The 20,779-nt window shown below is 38.4% G+C and overlaps 1 protein-coding gene across 1 annotated transcript in view; it reads left to right on the top strand.

Annotated features, from left to right (window-relative positions):
• The window catches only part of TBL1X (transducin beta like 1 X-linked), a 193,928-nt gene that overhangs the window by 85,743 nt on the left and 87,406 nt on the right, over positions 1–20,779 (top strand). The window contains 1 exon segment of the mRNA XM_030944983.1: positions 19,428–19,535. The gene's annotated coding sequence lies outside the window, so the exon portion shown is untranslated.

Raw genomic sequence — 20,779 nt, 5'->3', positions numbered from 1 at the left:
ATTGTGGAAATATTTACATGTTTGTATGGTTTTGAATTTGGGCTGGGTTCAAAACAAGGAGTTGATGGGATCTTTTTCAAGCTTGGAACAAGACACAGAAAAATTAAGGACACTCTTATATTTAGCAAATAGAGCTGAGATCCCTAAAATCACAGATACTTTACCATAACGTGCCAATGAAGCCTTCCACAAATTGCCAGCATTATTCTGTGTTAGTGTTCATCTAAAAGATGTGTTGGTGCATCTCAGTACTGGGACCATGAGGAGGTCCCAGAGCTGTGGGCTGCTGGGGCTGGGAGAACACCACTGTGTCTGCTTCATTCATACATTCTTCATTAGATAGCTACTTTTGTCACAGTTAAAAAGAGATACTGGCCAAAGTGGATGTTTGACTTCATGTAGTAAGTGTGATTAATTTTTAATTTGTATTTTAAATAATTTTAAATATTGTGTATATTATGCAGAATTGTGTTTTGTGAGAAATACATAATCTTTAAAATGCTTCATAAGATGTATAAATTGGAATATAAATAACACATCTTCTGATATGAGATTGTGAGTTACATTTTGTCTGGATTGAACTGTAAGAAACATCTTAATAGAATGTGATTTCTTAAATTAGAAGTAACAATTATGCTTGTAACAAGGCTAACAAATAGCCTTGTTTAGATTTTTAACAACATTTTGTAGTTCAGCACTGGGAGCAATGGCAGCCTGTCCCAGAGCAGTATGCTTCTGTCTTTAACACACAAGAGCTTGGATGTGATATTATTCATTGCTAATGAACAAAAAAACCACCAGTATGCTGATGTTTAAAGGGTTTTGGTTTCATTTATGTTCCTATTCAGTTTTCAATTATGGATAGATTTTTTTGCCTTGTTTGGGGGAAGTAGGGTAGAAAAGACAGGAAAAGAGGATCCAATAGTTTGTTTTCAGGTTTTAAAATTATTATTATTATTATCATCATCATCATCATCATCATCAACATCATCTTTGTCTTTAAAAATAATTCCTCCTTACAGGTTAAGATTTATCAGAGCAGAATGAAGATGTCAGAATGAAACAAGTGCTGTGCTTTCTTGTAAAACAGTTTATTGCCCAGTCTTTCCACCTCATTAGTAGATCTTCACATCTTTTATTCTCAGTTGTGTTACTTCTTTGGTAGTTTTAGGAGTGTGGATGGAAGGCAGCTCTCTGCAGCAGGGTTCAGTCAGATCAGACTGTGTAGTCACAAGGCAGAGCAAAAAGAGAGCGAGTTTAGGGGGAAAATCAATTGTTGGTATGTGAGTACAAATTAAAGCCAGCTTGCCTCACTGTTTATTTAAGAGATGAACTTTACTGTGACTGGCAAATGGATCAGAGACCTAAATAATGTCATTGTTTTACTCTTTAAAGCTGGAGCAGCGAAATAAACTAGCAAAGCCCGTGTCTGTGCACAGTCTCTTCAGAATGAGATGAGGTAGTGCTGTTAGAAAAAATAAATTATTTTAAATTAATTCTTTGTTGCTTTCACAGCTAGACCTTAATTAATTGGTACGTGATCAGGATAGCAGAGACTGCTACATCTCTAGAGTGGCTGATTTTCTGCTCTGCCCTGTGCTGTCGAGTCCTTTCATATTTATAGATGGATAAATGGATATGTATGATCTGCATGGATATTTTAAAACTGATACTGGACCCCCAGTCCCGGGTGTCATTTCACAAGCATTGTCTGGTTGTAGAATAAAGTATATAAACCTCTACATTTCATTTGTATTGGATAGTATTTTCAGAACAACAGTTAGAAAAAGTTTCTCAGTGGAATAGTTTCTTTAATAACAGTCGCAGTTAAGTGCACAGACACACTTGGTTCTGTGTATGAATTCCATACTGTACTAGAAATAAGTCCCCCAGTGCTGTGCATTCAGTTTGATTATTATTGCATGTATTGAATGGCTGGGGTTGCTCAGCCTTTGGCCTTGAGCTGTTGGCATGCTTCAGGTGGTAAGCAAATTGCATACAAATGCACTGCTTGTCATGTCTTGCTGCTTAATTTGTTATTTGGAATAACTTAGTCTCATAATAGGCAGCTACATCACAAAGCAAAAAATCATTGGAGAGAGAAGAAATATTGGCCTTGTAAAACCCTTCCCAGTATTGAGTCACTTATCTTCCATGGAAAGTAATAAATATTGAAATTAATGGCATGCTTCTGCTTTACAGAATTTGTCAGAATGTTTGCATCTGTCAGCAGACTCCTAATGAAGTGCCCCTCCACTTGCCCTGTGGTGGGTCTGCATTGTCATCTGATGATAATATTTTAGCACCCTTTTCACAGGAAGGTAGGGAAATGCACTGATGGAGGTATTCCTCTACCCAAAAAACTGATCACCCATTAATTAGAACAGATTCATTGCCTTTAATGATAGTGACAGTCTAGAGTACATTTTTGGGGTCACAGAGTCAATACAGTGCTATTTTTATGATGGTTTATTTTTAATGTGGTGATTCTGAAAAGTCACGCCAGTGCCTCCTTTGGAACAAAGAGTTACATAGTTCTGAGTAGCTCAGCAGCTCACAGAAATAATAAAGGACAAACAACAAATCATTTAACTTTTGGGTAATGCAGAACTTTGTTCTTCCAGAGTATTCATTGCAGTGCAGAGTATACATTGCAGTGCACACAACAGAAAATTACTAAGATATCGACCGTGGTGTATATTGCTAGAATCTCATAATAGTATTATTTAATGATAGATACTGGGATATGTTGCTCTGCTTGTATCAGTTTTTATTATGCTACAGTGTATCTCACAATTATTTGGTGCATGAGGTCAGGTTTTAGAAAGAATTGTAATTTTGGATGGCTCAGTATTTATCTACTGGCTTTTAATCAGACTATGTGCTATTATATCTTGCTCCATTCAATAAACCCAAAATGTATTTGTAGGTCTGTGTGTCTGTCAATTTCTATGGATGATGGATTCAATCTTATTAGACAGTCACTTTGATTTCTTTGATAAATTTTTAATACTTTATGCCCAGAATGGCAAAGGGTAGTTCTCACTGTTTTTTGATGACCAAGCCTGGATTAGTAGAACATGAGGTCTAAATAAATAAGGCAGAATCAAGATTCTTCAAGCCTAGTATGTAATCTTTTCAATTTAGTGATGAACTGGAACATTTTTCCTAGTTCATCATGCTTTTGGGTATTCTTTATATCACAGCATGAAAGCTTGGATGAGTTTTTATCTTGTAAAATGTGAGTCAGTAGGATCTGAACCCAGCTGAGTTTATGGACTAATTTCCAGCCTTAAAATGTGACAAATATAATGGAGTATTTTATTTGTTCCTTTTGCAGTATTACATCATAAGTCCATCCTGTCTGCCTTTTGCACAAACAGTGTATAGCCTGTGAGAATAAAGAGGAAGGATTTGTGGCTTGCAGTCCTCTTTGTTTGGGATTCACAGCTTGTTTTAAGGACACCCATTGGGTGTTTGTGGAATGGTGACTTTCATATTTCATATTGTGGCCATTAGCAACCACAGATAAATTTAATCATACCACTCAAAGAATACAGAAAGCTGTACAGAATACTAATAATGTGAATCATGAATTTTTAAGCTCTCAGAGGATGCTCTAAAAAGAAATTGATTAATCACTGTGCTAAGATAATATAACACCTCGAAATACTTTTACTTGGGCGAACATCATAAGGTAGTGGTTTAGTGTCAATACTGGATGGCAGTGGTCTCCATAAAGCAGGTCTGGCTCAGTGATGAGCTTGCAGGTATGTTAATTACTTTAGAATCACTTAGGATTTCTCTAACATTCATCTTCTGCTTAACTTGGTGCACCTACACCTGTGTACACACTCAGCATGTGAAACCTGTTCCTGAATTTGATGGAGTTTGGGTTAGTTCACACATCTGTGTTACGAGAACAAAGCCAACCTGCTCAGTGAGCAAGGTTGGTGTTGAGACATTTCTCCAGATCATACCACAGTTTTCTTTTTGCCTAGAGGGCAAAGAGTAGCATTTCACATGTTGGTTGTACATGTTATATGTGGAGTTTTAGAAGGTTACAGCACTAGGAACTGTGGCTCATCCTCCAGAAATCCTGGCACTGCAGCCAGCAGGCCCAGAAACATGAGCATGGTTTTGCAGCACAGCCTTTGTCATGAAAGCTACTCCATCACTCAAGTAAATCCTGAGCCATCTTGCTGTGGAAAACTGTCAATTTATTGATTTTTCTAGTTCTCCCTTCTTTTTTTTTTCACACTTTCACCCTGCAAAAAAATCTGCAGTAGGGAAAATGGTAGCAAAGCAATTGGTAATTCTTTATGACAAATTGCACAGAAGCAGCAGGATGCAGGAGATACTTACTGGAACTAAAGTTTAAAAATAAACATCATATATGAGCATAATATATAAGGCTTCAAAACAGGTTAGCATAATAAGTGGCACTAAACATATTTAAAGAAGTAAAGGATAAAAGTAAAATAAATATTGTAGCATCTTAATCAAAATTAGATTTCACAGCGTACAGGGGGGTAGAACTGTGAAGTCTGAGAGATTGGATCCATTTGCTGTTAATGTTCAGCTCTCATGCACTGGCTTTTCTACCCTGAAACAAAAATATGAGTTCTCTAGAATAATCCAGCTTTTCATTCTCTTTTGCAGCCTTGTCTAAGCAGATGAATCTGATAATTCCTTAAATGGGAAATTTGCCAGCTGAGAGAAACCTAGAGGGCAACAAATGGGCAGTGATGACAGAATGTCTTGAATGCTGAGAATGTTGTTTTGATTCCACACAGTTTAAAAATATATTTGTCTAGTGGAAGGTAAAATTTTGCACAGACTGATAACACAGGAGATTTCTGAGGCATTACACACATACATACACACATGCACACACAGTATTTGTTTGGATTATTTTTTTTCTGTAGGCTTAACCCAGATAAATTAAATTACCAAAGCTCTCAAAAAAAAAAGAAAGAAAAAAGGAGGGGGTGGGGAGGAGGCAGGGCAACAAAGCAGTGAAATCAAAGCAGCTCTGCCTTAAGGCTGCAGAGATTTCCTTATCTTATCCTGCTGTTTCTAGGTATTGCAAAACATATGGCTCACCTTTAGGGGCAGTCCCCAAACAGTGGGAGATGTTGCATCCCATCTGTGCTGCAGCAACTGGAGGTGCAATAACAAGGTGAATTGAGGACGCCAAGATGACTGTGTTTAAACTCATTGCTGGTTTTCTGAGGTGGTGTTGAGGGGAGGGTGGTGGGGCACATTTAGTTTGGGTGGGATTTTTACCTTCCAGTGGATGTGCCTTACAAGTCTGAACACATGGTTCTGCTGGAGAAAAATTGTTTTGAGGAAACTTGGTAGCCTGAATCAGGAGTAAAAATTTCAGGATCCTAGATATTGGGGAAAAACAAAGAAAGGAAGAAGAGCTAAGCATGAAAGCATTTCTCTGTCTCCCACATTTTATTCTGGCAGCAGCTGAACTGGCTGAATAGGCTCCCGTCCCCCACTGCTCAAAACTGTTCAGAGCTGCTCCCACGAGATTTGGTCATGTAGTCACTCTCTAACCTGATTCCTTCACTATAATCTAGCTTAGTTTGAACACTTTTTAACACTAACTCTCTGAACTCTTTAATAAGAATCTTTTGGACATGAGCAGTTATTCCACAGACACTGAGGGGCAGCCATGTTCAGCAGGAATGTAAGGGAAGAGTGATTACAAGGAACAAGGGAATAATGCTACACCAGTGAAGCTTCACTCAGAACAAGAAGCATAATGACACACTGAAATTGCACACTGTGGTGGATAGAATGGAGAATGTAGTTGGGCTTACCCTGATGAAAATTAATTTTTTCATACCTGTTCCCCAAAATTTCTAAGTCAAGCTTCTAAGCCTCTAAGCTTATGCCACAGTTTTCCTAAATAATTTCAAAGGCCAGGGCAAAAAGTGGCTTAACACCTTTGCATCTCACTAAAACACTTTAATGTAAACAAAATATGTAAACTGAGATGCAAAAGGTCTCTTAATGATTTTTTTTTGCTTCTATCATTGCTATAATTATTCTTTTACTTCAGTAAGTCTTTTGCCATTAGGTCCTTCTTTTCCTGCAAGAAAACCACTTATAATAATGAAGACTGAATATTCATACCCACTTTAGGCATCAGCATCCATATACATAAATTGAAATCAAAGTTAAGTGGCATGAATATCCCTGACATGTTCTGTCATGATATAAAAAGGATCTTTTTCATTTATTACAGCAAATAAAACTAGCAATCTTTCTGTGCAAATACTCGTTCTCATTTTTCATAGTTTTTTCAATTTGCAGAAGGAGAGTTTAGCTTGCAAGATGAAAAGACTGACAGGTTTCCAGAACTGCAGACTACTTCCCTTCTGTTTTGAAGTCAGTGGCAGTTGTACTTCTGAGACCCTGGGAAAAATCACCTCTTAATGCTGACTATAAGTATCACATACTGTCTGCATAAAGTTCAGTGATATCAATGTACATGCAGGTGTAGTACTGTATTAGGGCATGCATGTATATATACAAATATGAACAGTCTGCATTGCAATTTGAATTATTGCCCTGATCTGTATGACTTTCAGGTGTTCTTTATTTATTAGTTAGCATTTCAAAAAACAGACCTGCTGTTCATTGAACAGACCTAAATGTATTTATTTAATAACATTAGTGCACAGGTAAGCATTAAATGCTGTGGGATACTTCACATTGATGGAGGTAATAAAAGCCTTTCCCCCTTTCCACTTTTGAGCTCCTTGCAAGTTTTCAAGAAATGACATCTGCAGCAACAGGATCAGTGCCTCTGGACCCTAATGCTGGAGTAGCAAGGCTGAGGAAGCTTCAGGGAGAAGGAAAGCAACTTAACTTCGCAGTTTTCTGCATTTCAGAAGTCCTTCTCCCTCTTCAACAAGTTTAACTAATTAGTTGAATTTTCAGAATTTGGTGTCATTTTGCGTTTGTTTTGTTTTGATGTGTGATTTGATTTTATTAGAGTTTTGAAACTTGATGTAGATTTTTTTCATCATGGCTTTGGAAAATACTTGAGGAGCTTTACTATATGTGAACATACCATGAAGTAGAACAATGTATTGACTGAATGGCTTGGATATCCAGTTGCTAATACTGAGATATTGAGTATGCTTCCTGTGTGTCCCTTCAATGAACTAGTCTAAAGAATCATTGTATATCTGTGAGCTTCACTGGCTAAATACCTCTTGAAGCAGATAGAAAATTGAAATCAAAGAAAGCCAAGATGAATAGATCATACCATTTATGGTGTCAGAATTGCATTAAAGCACAGAACGTAGGTATATTGAGAGGTAATCTTTTACTGAATTCATTAAAGGAATTTATGCTAATCTTTTTACATAAACAAACTTTTCTAACACGTATATTGGTCAAAATTGTCATATATGCTATCAAAAGAGGTGAATTTTGTCTCAGTGTAGAGACACGGATACCCATTTACTCCTGTATGGCATATAATGATGAGACAGCTACTATCAACCATCAGATTAATCAGAGTAACAAATCAACAGGACCAAAATTTATCAAAGTTATTTTCTCTAACATGCAGGTGGTAATTTTGAAGGGTGTTTTCCCTGAAATTTCACTTCTGCTGCTGACTCTTAAAATATTTTAATAAAAGTTTCAGTATATTGAAATTACCTGTGTTGCTGACCCAAGACCAAGGACTGGGTTTCTCAGATGAGTGCTCTTTACCACCAAGTCTGTGTGATGTTCATTGACCTGTTACTTCATCCACATCTTTTGAAATGTTCACAGTCATGTTTACTGCAGATGATTTCATATTCCTTCTCCTTTTTTATTTATTTTAAAATTTTTTTAGTGTATTTCTCTAGCCAGTATTCGCAGCTGCATTTTTCATATCCAGACAGTATAACCTATTAATCTGTCCTGCATTTTAATTGGGGGTAGATTAAAATTCACATACATACCACTAAACTGTAATTTAATTTAATATAAATAGTTTTTACTCCTATATCTCTACAGTGATTTAGGTAAAAGGAAAAGGTAATGTTGAAAGAGAATCTGCAGTGTAACAAAAGCATTCTGTATCTTTAATCATCAGTCTTAGCTTTGTTATAGTTGCTTAACCAGCATAAGCTTTATATGATCAGAAGGAATGCCTCACATTTGGTATCTTTAAGACCTTGGATCTGTCTGGATTCAATATGCAAGTTTGTGTCCTGGTGTTTTTTATTAAACTCCCTATTTTCTATGTAAATAGCACAACAATCATATGTAATTTTAGTATGGAGAGATTCTCACTGTAGGATCCTATGATAATTCAGGACTTCAGAAGGTCCAACACCCAGGTTAAAGCAGGGCCAGCTTTGGGGTTAGTTATGGCTATTTTAGGTCTGATCTAGTCAGGAGTCCAAAAATAGAGACTGCACAGATATTATTTTTAGTAAAACTCATTATCTTTCCAGTGGTAAAGACAATAATTACTGAATATAAAAATAATTTTTCAAATGCATATTACCAAGGCTGCTCATTTTGTAGATCAGTGTGTTAGGTCACTTCTGCCATGCTTTTTTAGAACAGGCAGTTATTTGCACTCCTAAAATGCTCTGCATTTTTGCATTTGACTGCTTAACATGGCATGTCCTTCCAAGTGTACACTTCCTGCTATACAAAGTATGGATGTTAGTGGACTGTGGCTCCAGCTGTTTCGTTCCTAGATGATTCCTCTTTTCCTCAAACTCTTCTTTGCTGCCTCTATTAAAAGACCTTGAGAATTCAGTGCACCTATTTAAATATAAAGCTGCTGTACATTTGCCCCTGATTTACTGGGAAGAATCTGTATATATAATAATTTTGACAGTGCTTTAAAGAGATACTATTTACCTCAAGAATTTAAAAATTTTCTCAGAGTTAGTACCCAGGAAAGTCAGTTTCACTGACAGTAGAGCAAGTTTCTTCATAAAGCACACAAATGAAGGCAGTGTTTCATTCTTTGCCTGGCAAAGACAGTTTCCTAGTTAGGAAATTCAGGACCATGATCTGTTTTATTAAAGATGGCTAAAGACAGAAGATTTTTTTTTTACATTTTTTACTGCAGAATGTTCTTTTGATTAGACCTGATGTTTGCTCTGCTCAGTACCACTGCATTTCAAAGGAGTATTTGTTAACAGGAGTGTGAAATTCTGTATTTCATGTGGAAGTGTGACTGACAAGTGTTGAGGTTCGTACGGTTTGGGGCAGCCCTTGCTCAGGATACTGTCTGCCCTCTGTGGGAGTAGAAAATACACAAATACACTAAACAGAGAGGATGAGGCTGGGAAGGAAGAGGCTGTCTTTGAGTGAAAGGCAGGTTGACTGCTGGTGTGCAAGTGTCAGCATCTCTGGGATGAGTTTTCCAGTTTCAGGCCGGAGGGAAGGAGTGGGTGGAGAGTTCATGTGAAACTGAGATTTCTGCTCTGGGGTTCGCATGAAGAAATCTCAAGCAGCTCAGTATTTAATAACCTGCTTAGTACTTTAGCAGGTGGTGTAAAGACCTGTGATTGCATTTTTGAAAATCAAGTAATGTCCAAGTAGCTGCTGTCCTTTTTGGCCTTGCTCTGAGGTTGGTGCTGCTGGCTGTACCTCATCCTGCTGCTGCTGCTTGATTCACCAGCTAAGTCAGTCACATCACTGAATATATTTTTACTTATCTATTTCATTGTTAAAAGTTCAACTATAGCTTTTCTATTCACTCTTTGAATTCAGACTGATGTCCACAGTTAATTTTAACTTGTGGTACTACTTTTAAGAGGATTTTTGTATGTTGGCTGTTGGCTTTACTACAAGCACATTGTTTAGGCTTATGTGGAGTACAAGAAGTACAAGTTTCTTGTTTTATTGTTTTCCAACATCAGTATTTTCTATGTGTCCATGATGAGAACCTCCAGAGGAAATAAACAATGAAACAGTGCTGCTACTCTAGCTGGATCCTGTGATTCCAAGCCAGAATGTGGATTATTGACCACAATAGAATGGATCCTAGAAGAGGGGGACCTTTTGAAATCTTCTTTCTTATTGGCCATTACCAGCTTTGTTGCTTTTTGTTTCTCTCCCACAAAAATTACTCTCCTAGAGTAATTTTTTAATAATTTAAAATAATTTGATGAGAATTTAGCATTTTTACAGTTCATTTCCACATTTGAAGACCTTGGCTCCCTATAATTTCAGCCTCTGCAGAGGTCCACTTATTAAAATCTGTCTGGAATTAAGTCACGGGGCTAAAACAGATTTCATTGCAACATTAGAAAATCCTGCCCAAGAAATTAAATAAATAATTTTTGTACTTTTATGGGAATTCTCTTGCAGCTTACAAAGTATATAGATTTGTGGCAGCATGATGTACATTTCATGTGTATTCAGTATAACTCTAGACAGCTTTAAAATGTCTTTTGTCACCTCTTGTTCAGAAAGATGTACAAGAAGTAAGTAGTATGAAGAAATTTTAGCTCAACGGCTGTAGTCAGGCCATCCTCAGGGGGATATGCTGAAAATTGTCCTCTTACGCAAACTTCTCTTGAAACTTCAGAATGGCTGGAAAACTTCCAAAGGTCTTTTCAGTATTTTTGTGTTTCCCTATTATTTTTGGCATTGTATAGTTCCATAATGCATACATTTAATTTTAATTTTCTGCCTGATAGCTCCAGCATTTTATACTTAGTGGCCTAATCAAACAAATAACATTGGTCAGTACTAGGAAGAGATTAGTAGACATATGACTGCTTCTCTCCCCACTCTTAACACTGGTTTTTCCTTTGCAAAAATGTACAAGATAAAGCACAAACCAGAATGTGGGCTTGAGAAGTATTATTAGTAGAATGGGTCCATAGCCAGTGATTCAGTCATCTGTCAGCCTGATAAATGGATTAGTGTAAGAGGTGTTCCAGTGGGGAAATGAAGCCCATAGGGCTTCCAGCTAATTATATTTAAGTTGTTTAGTACTGCTGGGAAGCAGCATCCAGGCAATTACTGAAAGCTTTGATGCAGTGTGCACTATTAGAGTGTGGGTTCAGAAACTCATTACCCTTTCGTGCTTGTGTTGGATGGATTCTAGGAAACTGACATGAAACAGAGAGCAGGAATCAATAACTAGAAAGGCATTTTAGTTTGCTTCTGATCCATTTCCTGATTCAGGAACTTCTAGCCTAGAGCATTTCATACAATTGCTATAATGTAAGGAGGAAAATGTGACTTAAATATATTAATTGTCATATATATACATCTTGTTACAGTGATGTGTAGCTGAGGTTCCACCCAAGATGAAGTTTCAGAAGGTCTTTTAGGGACAAGCTGCTCCTCTAACACTGTGCCACATGTCCACAGTGCCTGCCATCTCTGCTCCTCCAGAGCTGATTGCAGAAATTTCTCCTAAAGCCTGACCTTGCAGTGTTTATTGATGCCTCTGCAACATCAAGATTGTATTACCATGGTGCCCATGGTATCTCACCTTCCAAATCTCTTGGAAACTGCAGCTAACCCGAAACAAAACTGATTATATTGGCTACACATATTAAACCTTGTTTAGGAGAATTGTACTGGCTCTGTCTTTGCCATGGGCTGCAATTTATGTTACTGATGCACTTTGGGAAAACTCTGCAGGCTTTGGGTCATTCAGACATGGGCAACAGCAAATCCTTTCACTGCAGTGCTCTGCAGTTGGGCACCTCCAAGGTGTGCATGCTGAAAGCAGTGCAGCATTTGTGCAGCTGGGGACCAAAGACTTCAAAGGTCATTCCTTAGGTTGGGCTGACGGATCTACTCAGGGCAAAAGTTACATGAATTAATCAAAATTGTGTGGGTTTCTTTTTAAGCTTGCACTCACTTTTAAATCTGGTAATGGTGACTGCTAGGGCAGCGCAGCGGAGGTGCATTTCTTCTTTCTTATTTCTTCCTGTGTGCTTTTGCCTGAGGTAGAACTAAATAGGCAAATGACAGTATTACAGTTCAATGCTTCTGAAAGGGATAATTCTTTCCCACCTGCCTGCACTATCACAAAATTAATAATTAAACTCCTTTCTTTATGTTTCATCACAACAGTCCTAGACAGTGGGGTTTGTTTCATGTTTAAAAAGTTCAGCAGAAATCTCATGAGTTACTGTCAAGAGAGAAGTTTGAGGGTTTGGTTTTTTTGAAATCTGGACTTATTAATTAGAAAAATGACATTTGGTTTGCCTGAGGGTTGCTAAAATAAATCTTGTGCTGTTTGATACTGACATCTTTCTGATAAAAAGAGTATCAGAATTGCTGTGTTGTCAGCCACAGCACCCATGAATCTGTCCACATACTGCAAAAAGTCCACTTACAGTAGTAAGTATTTCCAGTCTTGGTTCTGGGTTTGGTTGCTGGCAGTTAAGCTTTTCATAAATCCATTATTATCACTGAAAGTTCTGGGCTATTAAATAATGGTAGATAACTCATGTATCTCCTGTGAAACTATTACATAGGATAGAGGATATCTTCTACACTCAAATACACAGCTGAAGCAGAAAAAAGCTGAAGCTGTCAAAGTGTCTGGGCAAGCTAAGTGCTGACAGTGGTAAATGATTTTGAGAATTGTTGCTGTCAATTCCAGTCTGGCTCCAAGACTGGTTGGATTGAGTCACTGCTTGGGCTGCTAAGAGTTAATTTGTCTTGGGAGGGACCTGTGTAAAAGGGGTAGCATAATATAGCCAAGTTAACGAGACAGTGCTTCTGAAATTCTTAATTTCATGATGTCCACTAGCTTTGACAGAGTTAGTTAAGATGAAACATGAGAAGAGTTTCCACCTGCTGTTTTGTTTTCCCTTGAGAGACTTGCTTCAAAGGGGCAGCCTGGGCTCTGTGAGTTGCACCTGAGGAAAGGCTTTCAAGGCTTAAGTATTTTAAGTTTTTGTGGCAAGATGTGGGTTATTTCTGAGGGTATTTTTGTTGCTTTGGCTTAGATACTACCATGGGGAAGCTTTTTGCACTCGTAATATAAAGAATATTTATTTCAACGTTGATTTTCAGGTTTTTAACTGACTCTAGACTTTACTTCATCAAATCTGGCCATTTCTCTATGGTATATTTAAAATAAAAAAAATCTCTCATAGCTTCCTTTAGAGGAAGCAGCTGTGGGGCAATAATAGATACATAAGTGTCTACAGCAGGAATCTTATATCATAGCAAGACATAAACTGGTGTTTATTTACTCTATAAGACCTAAGGGCAAATTCATTAATATTCAGAGATTGTGTGGGTTTTTCTGAACAGAGATTGCAGTTCAGTGCCTAGGTAGTTGTTGGAAACATGATAGAGCAGCCCAGCACATTGTGTTGTGTTGTGCTGAAAATGATGGTTCCTGCTTTCTGCTCTGTGTGTCTGCAGTGTTATCCACAATCCTTGTGCACACTGATTGCTGGTCATGCCCCATGGGAGCCACTGCTGTGGTTATTCTGCTGTGATTATCTTAATCCATAAAGAAACTAAAACCCCAGCACATCACCAGGAGTTTGGCAAATGTTGAAATGTTCTCTTTACTGACTTGTACACTTTTGAGAAATTGTTTTAGAAAATGCATTTTGGTGTATTTTTTGCAGAAGGGTTACATAATTATTGATGTCCTCTTATAATCTTCTATATAGTCATGGTATACTTCCATATAGTATAATATAGTATACTCCACCAGGGGTAGTTTGAAAATATATAAGCTGTTTATCAATTTGAAAGAAAGCAAAATACTGTGCACTAGGTATCCTGCATTTCTTTCCCAGAGATATAATGCAATGCCTGCTTTTGTAATTCAGTGTCTTTTGAAGATGGCCTGTTTAGCATTTAAACTTTCCTGTGCCTTTAAAGGCCAGAAGGGAGTGGGATAATAAATTAGTTACCCAGTTAATGTTTTTTTTTCATTATGAAAGAGTTAAGAGCAATATGCTGAAACAGGATAGTAATGGCAGTGGTTTGGTTTCTCCTCCTCTGTATTGTTTAGTAAAAAGAAATGAAATTATTTATCTGAAACTATGCAGAAATAGTACTTAAATAGAAACCAGATTGGGAAGATATTAAGCAGCTAAATGTATTTAGGGGGATTGAGTAGAATTCACTAGAACATCTTCCAAAATGATCTGACTCTTTATTCCAAGTTTAAATCAAGAGTAAAACTGCTGTACCATTTAGGTGCCCTTACCCCAGCCACCTGCCCAGCCAGTAATTTCAAGTGCCTCCTATAAATTTGGCCCCCAGTTTCAGTTTCTTAAAGTCTCTCAGGTGCCTGCAAAAGGAAATATACATGTGAAGCAGAGCATAAATGCACTGTTTGGTCTGTGGCCCACTAAGGGCAGCACCAAATTCAGCCCTCCTTTAAGGAACATCCTTCACGGGCTCCTCAGTGCAAATGGTGCTGTGCAGTTTGTCCCTGGCACGGGGCTGGTGCTCTGCCCTGGCCAGGGCAGGAGAGGCCTCAGTGCTTCTCTTTAAACTGAGCTGGCACTGGGGACAGTCACAGGGGGGTTGGTGACTTACTTCATTCATCAGCTGCCCACATGGGAGGTGGTGCCAGGGTTTTCCATGGATTTGCTTCAGGTTGTGTCCAGTGGAGGAGCTGAGATAAGAAGATCAATGAAAGTGTTTGCATAGGTTGACTAATGTGTTTTCAAACATAGTGCAAATCCAAATTCAAACCTTGTGTACCAGATGTACAATTAGTGAAAAAGGAAAGAATTTTTTTAACTTTTATTTCTGGTTGATATTTAAACATGATTACATTTCTTGACACTTAGCAGCCCAAGGCATAGATTAGCAACAGCACCAATGCTAGCTAAATTAAGACATCCAATAACTTTCCTATCTTTTGCTAAAGGGGTGAAATTTTTAAGCTTGTTCACTGTGACACCAGTGTAGCCTTTAGGCCATAACTTAGTTTTATTTCCTTTTCTTCTCCCTTTGTCCCTTTGCAAGAAGCCCATGTTACCTGTGTGCCCAGAGTGAAGCTGCTGTTGCAGGCAGGGAGCTGTGAGCAAACTGCTCTGAGGCCACAGCAGCTCCTGGATGTTTGCTGAGGTGGGGAGCTGCTTGGCTAACCCACTGAAATACCCCACTATAAGGTTTTTCTGCCCAGAAAGCTTACTGTCCACAGGGACAGGACTGGCAAGTAGTTAATAATGTGAAGCACTGTGTTTATTGCTCCCTGCACAGATTCAGTGAGCATCATTTGTATTGCCTGCCTTCAGCCATCTGACTGATGCCCCAAGTGACCCTTGTGAAGAGAGCTCCTGCTGCCACTCTGCTGTGACTGAGTCCTTTCAGCTCATGGGGGGCACAGTAAGCTTCCTAAATTAGAAGTCAGAGTATTATTCCAGCCGAATTTAGTCCACCTGTCTCTGGAAGGATGGCAGTAGTTGTGTGACTCCACGTGGCTTGAACACACACTCCCTCTCTCACTGTGTGTGTTTGTGTGCACATGTATGCACCAAGTATTTGCTGGCACCAGCAGCTCAGCATGCACAGGGCTCATCAGCACCCAGTGCTTTAGTTAACAAACCAGACAATTGGTTTTCATCATAATATGTTGTTGTCGAGGCAGTCACGACACAAAGCAGAGACTACAAGCAGTTTCAGGTGGCAACTTTTTATTATTGAATATGGTTGACTTTTTATACACTTTTTAATTGTCCATGTTTTTTTTATTTTAACTATTGGTTATAATAAATTAATATAACACTATTGGTGAAAACTTACAGTGATTTTAACTATTTTTTTTAAATACTTTTTTAGTTGTAAAGTTTTCTTTTTTTTTAATTTTTCACTTCTTTAAATCTTTTTAGTTACAACTTTAAAAAAACCCTTTTTATCAACTTCTTACTTCTCAACTTCTTCTCACTCCTTTAACTAACAAACTTACTATTAACCTCTTCTACAATAATATATTTAATTTATGAGCAGGAAGGGATGGCTACAGCACCTCATCTCCCTTTCTCTGTATTGCAGACTTGGTCTATCTGTATGAAACAGAGTAACTTTTGTATGGCTGCAGGATGTCCTGTGTTTTCACAAAAATTCATCCTCTGGGAAAGTTCCACTAAAGCTTGGCATCAACCTGTGGAGAATCTCTGCATTCTCCTTTGGATAGTTGAACTAATGGTTAGTCACAGGTGATGGAAAGCATGTGCTTTATTTCTCATTTGAATTTCTTGCCAACTTCCAGATGCTGATTTGTTTTCTGCAAACGATTTGCTAGATTAACAAGCCAGTTGGTGCTTAGTGTATTCTCCCAATGAAAATATTAGGTGCTGTAATTAGGTCATCTGTCTTTTTTTTCCTTTTTTGTTATAAACTATACCAGTGGAACTCTCCAGATACTTCATATTAAAGTACTTCGTGCCCTGTTCTAATCACTTTTGCAGCTGTATTCTGTGATCTCTGGTGATGGATTGTTTTTCAATTTCTTTGTAAATTGTGAGGACCTTGTTCTACTGTAAGTAATTATAGGTTGTAATGCTATTATTACAAATGAATGTTTAAAGGAACATTTTTGTCTTTGCCTACTGTTTATTTCAAATCTCATATTAGTAATTACTTCTGTATGAAATTTGATTTGAAGAAACTCTTGTTGTTGAGTAAAATGTTGTGGGTAGGGCCATATGATACCATATGATTACTGCAGTCATCAATATATGTATGTTCTCACCCAGTCATAAGGGAAATATATGTAATTTCTAAGCTTCACTGATACTCACAGGTAATAAAATTATAATAGTCATATCTTTTTGCCTCTAATATGTCTCTTTCACTTTACTTTTCACTTTTTCAGTAGAGAGCTGGTATTTGCCAAAAAGTTGTCTTGCAAAGTAACCAAAGCTGGCCTTACCAAAGGATGTGATTGGCTCTTGCAGCCTGTGTTACCAGTGCTGCCTGCACTGCTCCAGCACTGTAGCCTTTGAGTGATCCTGTCGCTGATAGAAACCACCCGTGATCCAGTTCATAAGATTTGTAAACAGAGCAAATGAAAACACGACCCAACCAGTTTATGAGTGGAATTATGTCAGAAAGCATTAATAGAATTTCTTCAATAACCCTGATTCATCCACAATGCTACAGTAGGAGTATCTGGTATTCTACAGTGTCCTTTAAACTCCTTGCAGAAGCCTTTATTCCAGATGAGCCAGTTATTTCCCTGGTATTTGACATGAGAGCAGCATCAGTGTGTCTTAGTTACTGTTGCATAGCATAATGCAGGGGTATTGAATAGAGATAATTTTAGTATAATAATACTCTTAAAAAATTTCCCATAAGACTTGGGAAATCCTCTAATTGTTGCTTGGATTTTCAAATTTTATATTTGCACACAGTTATGCTTCCTGAGTATATTGTATTTGGCATAAACATAACATGCTTCACAGGAAAAATGAGATGGGAGACAAGTTGTGGATGCTGCAACCCTGGCGGTGCTCAAGGCCAGGTTGGATGGGGCTTTGAGCACCCTGGTCTAGTGGGAGGTGTCTCTGCCCATGGCAGGAGGGTTAGAACGAGATAATCTTTAAGTCTCTTCAAACCCCTGTCAGTCAATGATTCTATAATTGAAAAGAAAAAAAAAAGATGAGATGGAGAGATGAGAACAGTCAACTCAGAATGCCATCTGAGGATTAGGTGATTAGATATGTAGCCACATAGATGAAGATTTATATGCATTCAGTAGACTAACTCAGAAAAACTGTGGCTGTCCAGCTGATGTATTGCAAATAGTTTGGGATGCTTCAGTAGGCAAGTGTTGTCCCTTGTGTAGTCATTCACCTCCGATTAGGATAGATGTAACTCTTTCTGAAGTGAGTAGTTGTATTTGGTTAGATGGTGTATTTATGTCACAATGAAGTAAACGAGAACATGTTGTAGTGCTGCAGACTGAGAATTAGAACTGAATTTATGAAAGCTTTCCCTGATGATGTGTTCAAATATGTTATACATTAAATTGATTATATCATGAAATGATACTTAATGTATAGTTGTTGTGGTTTAACTTTAGCTGGTAACTAAGTACCACACAGCCACTCGCTCCATCCCCCTATTCACCCCTTTGGGATGGGGAGAAAAAAAGTAAAACCCATGTGTTGAGATAAGATGGGTTTAATAATGGAAATAAGTAATTAATAAGTAAAATCTAATACTAATTATAATATTAATAAAGATAAGAATGACTTAAAGGTAGATAACAAACCAAGAGAGAGAAATAAAGCCCCAAAAAGACAAGTGGTGCGCAGTACAATTGCTCACTGCCTGCTGATGGCTGCAGTGAGCAGCCCCTCGCAGCCAGCTCCCCCCAGTTCATACACTGGCTGTGACATTTTATGGCATGGATTGTCACCATTGTCACAGCTGTCCCAGCTGCGCTCCCGCCAGCTTCTTGTGCACCTGCTCACTGGCAGAGCATGGGGAACTGAAAATCCCTGACTCAGTGTGAGCACTGCTCACCTACAGCTACAACATCACTGTTACTAACATTACTGTCATACTGAGTCTGAAATACAGCACTGTACCAGCTGCTGGGAAGAAAATGAGCTCCATCCCAGACAAAACCAGGATAATAGTTTTCAAAGCTGTCAGACATTTGTGTGGAAGAGGATAATTAATTTTAAAAGTCTCCAATGGCTATCTCATTTCACTTTACAGTGTTTAATTATTAAATTATGTAGACAAAAATTGAGCATAAGACTTAAGGCTTGAAACAGAAGAATAAGAAACTAGTCAATATACATGGTGCTCGAATGGCAAGGCAATAAGAAATCAGGTTTTATTCATCATGCTTGTTGGCAGGCTTGGAAAAGTCTGCAGATAGGTTTATTATTGCAGATGAATGCCAGGCTGTCTTTCATGTTTGATTTTCATAAATGCTTGCCTTCGGTCTTGCCCCAATAATATTCTTGAAGGTGGCTTCTTTTGCCTATTTATTTCTTGCCCAGAGGTGATGCTCCATCAGTTTCCCACTGGAGGCTCTCTGAGGGAGCACTTTTGTGTGTCCCACTGTTGTGAGGCAGTGCACTGCTGTTCCATTCCTGTGCTCGGCAGTGGCTCTGGGTGGATTGCTTGCTGTTGTTATACTTGGCCAGAGAGGCTGAAAATTGTTGAGTCAAGCTCATGGTCTATTCGGATCCTTCCAAGCTCCTGAAAAAGTGCAGCTCTGCAAAGTGCTCAAATACTGTGTGTCACTGGGGATTGCCCTCACCTTTCTAATTCTTTTGGTGATGGGTGTTGGGTTTTTTCGCCTTACAGTTTAGCTAAAGCTCCTAATCTGGGAGCTTGGATGTTGGTGAATGCCAAAAGCAAAGGGAGTCAAGTGCTTGTGCTTTGCTGAAGTGATGGGCGCTGGTTTGATGGACACTGGTTTAAAGGACACTGGTTTGATGGGTGCCTCTGTCTCGTTGCAGCCCCCTCATGTGTCAGATGTGGTGATCTCCATGGTAACTCAAACCCCCAGACTCTGGACAGCAGCCTGCGAGGAGCAGCATTCAGCAGCTCAAGGGTCTCACGACCAGGTAAGCCAAAAGGAATCACCAAATAAGAGCTCACCTGTGGTGTGCCACTCCTCTCCTGTCAGGTTTTTCTTTGGGGAAGTCACCCAGGCAGTCAGGCCCTGTGCACATAGGTGATGGTGGACTCCTACCTGTGTTGTCACTTAAGGCTGTGACAGTCCTCCTCTCTTGAGCAGATGCATTTGACAAAAAGTCTGCATTTATTCAGGGTTGGTTTTTAAGATACAGATTGAAGAAGCAAAACAAAGAAGTACTGTACACTTCTTTAAGTGTCTTTGGTCTTAAATAATTGTTGTGGTAGGAAATAACCCCAAAACACATCAACAGTAAGAATCTGTCTTGCCACTGTACCTACTCCACCATCAGTACTGCCCAAGCTGTAACTTGTGGCCTGAGCAATCCTATTCTCCTAGAGAGACAGCTTCTTGTTCGCGTAACATTCATTGGTTCTCTGCAGCATTTTCAAATTGCTGCTGTGCTCTTTCCACGTGAGTTTCTGTGCTAATGGCAGCATGTGGGGTGTTCTGGTTAACATCTTAAGGAGGTACAGAATTCTTCCTCTTTTTTTGTGACTAATGGAGAAAGAACAAGATGTTTGCCATTTTGGGAAAACAGTGCAGATACTATATAGCTATATTCACTTCTCCAGTACTGCTAATGTTGTGGACTAGGGTAGTATCTCTGGTCTTATGCACTTAGATGTGTGGGAAGTTGATTACTCCCTTTTGTTGTCAGGCTTCACTGTCATTTGTATTGAGTTGTTTCTGTGCCATTAAGATTGTATGTATTTTGTAAGTCTGTGGCTTACAAAATACACTGTTTTCTGGGTATTACCTGCATTGTTTCTTGCTTCCTACATAAGTCCACTTGGCTGTAATACACTGTGCACATCATACAAAGAAATCCATATTATTCTGGATAACAATTTGCTACATTTACTGACCAGTTTGACAATTTCTGTGCCATTATTGCCATCAACAGTATTTACTTCTGAATAATTGATGTTACCCTTAAATAGTGTTGAGTAAGTACTGGATTATTTTGTTAGAGGAATGTAGAGCACTTTTTCAATTATTATTTCCTGGTAACAGCTACTTTTTCATATTTATATCTTAATCACATCTGATGATTCTGATAATAATTTCTTACTCTGAGTTTTGTGTAACTGTAAGGTAAATGCTGTTCAAAAGTCTGTGTGTTTCATTTATGGAATAACGTCTGCTGACCAGAGTTTGTAACTTTACTAG

The sequence above is a fragment of the Camarhynchus parvulus genome, chromosome 1 (assembly GCF_901933205.1).
Source record: "Camarhynchus parvulus chromosome 1, STF_HiC, whole genome shotgun sequence".
Lineage (NCBI taxonomy): Eukaryota > Metazoa > Chordata > Aves > Passeriformes > Thraupidae > Camarhynchus > Camarhynchus parvulus.
This window is presented reverse-complemented; position numbering and strand designations above follow the sequence as displayed.